Source organism: Agrilus planipennis, unplaced genomic scaffold (genome assembly GCF_000699045.2).
Source record: "Agrilus planipennis isolate EAB-ADULT unplaced genomic scaffold, Apla_2.0 scaffold2, whole genome shotgun sequence".
In the NCBI taxonomy this organism is placed as follows: Eukaryota; Metazoa; Arthropoda; class Insecta; order Coleoptera; family Buprestidae; genus Agrilus; species Agrilus planipennis.
The window spans coordinates 2,182,747-2,188,023 of record NW_020442464.1 but is presented as its reverse complement, the minus strand read 5'-3'; positions in this window follow the sequence as shown (position 1 = coordinate 2,188,023).

Here is a 5,277-nt window from a genome sequence, read left to right as displayed (position 1 = left end):
ATTCCATTTGACTGATTGAGTTTTTTGTAAAAAGAGTTTAATTCGAAATTCATCAATAATAGTGAAATGAGAACAATTTTTGAAAACTTTCACTTACTTTATTAAATTGTTAACAACTTTCTACCTACAAGGACGTCTTCAAAAGAAGAACTAATGACTATTAGTCGTTCATCTGAAGATAATTAGCCCTTCCTCTGAAGGTCCTTGTTAATTGTTTTTCCACAAAAATTAGTATGATTAACTTTCATATAGCAGAGGTCAACTCCGTCAAGACTAGACGTAACTTCTTATTATCATTACTTATCCATAACTTTACCACCCACATGCTGTCTTATATATACAACTTGGAAATTTCCTAATTAAAAATAAAAAATAATAATTAATTGCCTACACCGAACGACTGTTTATCAAACATGCTGTATTACAATAATTTTATGTTAAAGATCTATCCACACTGAATGAACAATTCGCTTGGTTTTCGTCCAAGCCTTTCTTTGTTTCTTACATACATCAGAAACGCAGAAATTCAAAAAGTCGTGTAATAATTCTATAAACGAGCATCTTTTACGCTGTTGGACACAATTTTCAAATGAATAACATTTCATTATTCTTCCATAATCTTGCTTGCATTTAAATTCTATGGAAGCGGTAGTATCTCCATAACGAATTTTGGGTTATCATGTTGGCAATGCGAAATTCACTTTTATTGTTTTTGTTAAAAAAATCGAGAATTCTCTTTTGATCTTTATACCATTTGCCGCTGATTAGTTACTGTTAATTCTGTATCACATGCCATGTATAAACAATGAGTTCTCACACCGCGCGTGGTCCGCGAGCGTATTTCCGACGTAGTGTGAACAGGGCCTAAGCTAATCAAATTGAGATGTAGCGTTCGTTGTCAGCTCAGGGACAGGGGGCGAATAAACAGAAATTAACCTACTCAGAATCTGTATCGTATGCAGCAGTAGTAAGTCGTCGTTTCGAAAATTAGGTTGACACAACAAGCACACTTTCGCCAATCGATCTCAGTTTGCACTGCCTACATCATTAGAGCTTCCATATGAGACACAAAATTGATTGTAATTGATCTGCGACGATTTTCCAGTAAAAAGAAATCATTGCGGGAACAAATCGCTTATCGTATCGTCTTCATACAATTATATAAGTCTTTGGGTCATATCTTTAGAGAATTGTACAGGTCTGACGAAGGAAGCTGGCGAGCGGTCGCGCAGGTACTTGCCCATTTATGACCTATTTGGGTAAGTCACTTGGAATCGATACACAAATAAGCTTTCAGTAGGCGTAAATTATAGTATTAATACAGATGGGACAGTAGCGTACTATAAAATAATGTAAAAACATGACATCAAAAAGAAAAAAATAACCTATTGCTTCTGTTGTATAGTTAGTTTTCACATTCACTGTCATCATGGGAATCTCTACCACTGTCACCAACATCAACAATTAGTTGTTCTGTTTGTCTGTCTATTACTTGCTCACTGATCCTTATTTTTAAAGATTTAATATACGCCCCTGATAGGAATACTGAAGAAAGAGGGCTGCAATCGTTATACCTAAAACTGCCTACTTTTACCACCGCGCATTCACGCCATTTTAAAATTTCCGCCAGCTTCCAGCGTCAGGCCTGTAGGTTATTACATCTTTCTTAATAGAATGCGCTATATATTAGGTAAATGCAAAGTACGTATTCGGTAACTGGGTTGCCTGTGTATCTATAATGTATAAAGTTGTAAAGTCCTACCTTTTATGTATTGTATGTCTCATATTCAGAGAGATAAAAAGACAAATAAGCTAAGTTTTTTTTTTACCTTCTGCGGAAAATACAACGTTGATTTTCGTAGGTTTATTTACGTAAATGAGTCTATTATCTGGTGAAAAGTTGATGAAATCTTTATGGAACGAGCGTCGGCCTGACGATGAGAGAAATTTTATGGATGCTTGTAAAAGGCCAACTATAAAAAAAATCGCTGTTGTCAACAGCGCAACGTATGAAATAAAATGGTTGCTCCAATTAGGTTTTTTTGGCCAGCTGTTTAATAAATGCGACCTTGCATTTGATGAAATATTTCGCGGCACATAATATTTATTTGCGATATAATTATACCGTCAATATTGTAATAAAAATCTGTGGAAAATTCACTTCGGATATGGTTTCATTTATTTGAAGAAAAAGGGAAATTACAAATCCACAAGTTTTTCACTGGCTTACCCGTAATCTGGGAAAAATATCTACTATTAAACTTCCACCTCGTTTGAAAATTACTTGTGAATTTGAAATGTTTATGTCTACAAACACAAGCAAGTTTAGCCTTTTTAGATTCATTAATACTCAGAATCACAGAGAATGTAAATTTCTTCTTAATTACCCTTTAAATCTTTTACAAAACTCAGGATCAAATGAATTAATATCGCAAATGATCATTAAAAATTCAAATATTATTTGCATTCTGAACTTAGAGACATTTTTACTTTTCATTTTTTTTAATGTCAATATGATGTTCTTGGTTTTGTGTTAATAACTTGTATAAAAAGTTTTTAGTTTGAATTTAGAGTTTTCCTTTTTCCTCTTGATGGCTCTAGCTAATGTCAAAAAGGCTCAATTCTGAAGTAATAATCTTAAATCGTCCTTTACTATTTGATTACATTATTGTGATAAGTCAACTAATGAGCATTTCCTGTATTAAATTAATTGGAAAATTGAACGTAAACGATTTCCTTACATTGACTGTAGCGTGGCTGAACAAATTACAGTAACCTTGAAGGTCTACCTATTGAGATAATAATGAAAAATCAGACTTGCCCCACGGCACGAAAATAAGCAAAGTATATCCTATAGAGAATGGAAACACAAAGAATTCTTCTATTATTTCAGGAGGATGGACTTCCCATCATAGTTTGATTTAGTTGCTTCTAGACATTTTGATTTTAAAATTCATAATAGTTTTCTCATAAATACATCATCATCATAAGGTCGTAAGTTCTAAGACTGATGGAACACGCACCTCCACGTCTCCAATATGTCTCTCACTAAACCTTCATTTCTAACGTTCTGTATCTACCGTATTCTCAACATTCAACAATATGTTCCAGGTATAAACCTTTAAAAACTATTCGCGAGCATAGAAGTGACTTCTTTTTATTAAAGGCGACACGACCCTGCGCTATCCTCTGCTTTTGATAAACNTAGATACGGAAAATCAATCACTTCTAATTCTTCGTCTCCTATCTACATATTCCCTCTTTTCCGATATCTATCCCTACAATTGTCCTGAATTGTTTAATGATGTTAATCGTGTCTTAAGTACATATTTGCAGAAATATAAAATTAATTGATCCATTAGCTAGCGTCCCTTTCTTCATGAAGCACTTTATCTGTTATAAAAAGACAACCGCTTACACGTGTTGAATGCGATTAAATAAACTGAGATTTAACACAAAACGAGAAAAGCTATTCTGTGTTATTTCGGTTTAAAAGGAAGCTACATTGTTTCATTTTTTTTTTTACGTTGTTTCGGACGTAGACAATTCTGTTTTTGGCACGTGTGACTGACTACCAAATGATCGCAGAATCCAAGTCAATTTCTAGTCGCCTACTAACATGTACGTACTCGTGGAATGTAGGTTCAATTTGTAAACATAAAATCAAAATAATACCAAGAACGGGTATGACTCTTCATTTTGTACTCATTAAGTCAACTGGCGAGAATAAAATTAATCAGTCGGGTTATTAGTACCTAAGTTACTCATATTTATGTGCGGTTAGCCTCAAAATCCGCTTGCATTTTTACCAGTACCTACTTCCTTCACATGGAGAGCAAATAGTGTTCTTGAAATTATCAAGTGTTTTAAGTGACAAATTACACCAGTTTCGTTTATGTGTAACGGAAAATACTGAACGAGACGTGTGAGATGATTTTAAATAGATCGACATCGGATGCTGGAGAAATCAGGAGAAAATCCGCGGATACTCCTCCAGCTGCGCTTAAAGTTAAATCGTCAACAACTCCTAGAAGAAAATCCTCAATGAGATTGATGGTTGATAGAGTCCAGAAGTATTTGAATCCAGGTAAAAAAGAATTTGAGACAGAATTCTATAAAAAAATTCTGAATTATGGTTTGTTAATTATACAACTTAATTTTCGTAATTTAAATGTTTCGGGTCTAAATGTGGTGTATAATTGGTTGCATATAGTCTAATGACAACTGAAGGCCTTTAAATTTTTGTTTGGCGCGTGCAGTTGGTTGCGTATTCATCCTTTTTTTTTGTTTTTCTCCGCTTTGATTTCCTAATATAAAACCTGTTGTTTCTCGTAATATTTCGTTTTAGTTTACACACTGTCAAACGTTTCTTCTTATGAAAATCCGTCATAAAAAACCGCAGAATTCATTTTCGTGGGGGATTTATTACGTTCAAATATAAACATATGTCCACGTGTAAATTTATTTCTTCAAATGCCTACATACGTAAATTTTGATGGTAAAATATACCTAGTGAATAACGGATACTCTCATAATTTATTGAAGCGAGCGCATCCTGTTTTGATGCCTTCTTACAAATTCGATGTTCAATTAGAGTAATTGAGACATTGATAAATGTATTTTGTCTCTTTTATTACTGCCCTTTGTGGCATAAACAACGGATTGATGCCAAAACCTAAATTAATTTAAAACAACCTATGTAAACGCAATTAGACAAGTTTATATGCCAACATTTGTAGAAAAGTAATGACACCCATGACGTTGACAACTTACAAGATTTTAGGCACAGTGACGCAAGGACAATGTATGAAAAGTATAATGCCTGATTTTTTACGAAATTTTATTTGTGAACCGACTACAAAGAAAAAGAAAGTTCCCAATTGGACTCTGTTTTCTTTTTTGTTTTGTAAGTTACGCGATTTCTTCGTCGTTTGTGAATCAATTGTAATAATTCTTAAACAAAAAATTTAGTAAATAAAGGGTAAATCTGTTATTAGAAAAACAGAAATAGGGTGGAAAGAACTGAAGCTCTAGACAAAAATTTTCAGTCTCTCTCCAGTCTCTCAGAGTATTTCAGTGTCTCTGAGAGCGTCTCATAGTCTTTCACAGTCTCTCAGTTATTGCCTAGGTGTTTTTATGGATCTCTCACAGTCTCTGTATGAAAGACTCGAACGATAAAATTGTTAATTCAGAGATTCGAGTCTCTCAAAGAGAGACTGAATGAATAAAACTGAAAAATTGAGAGACTCGAGTCTCTCGTAGAAAGACTGGAATCTC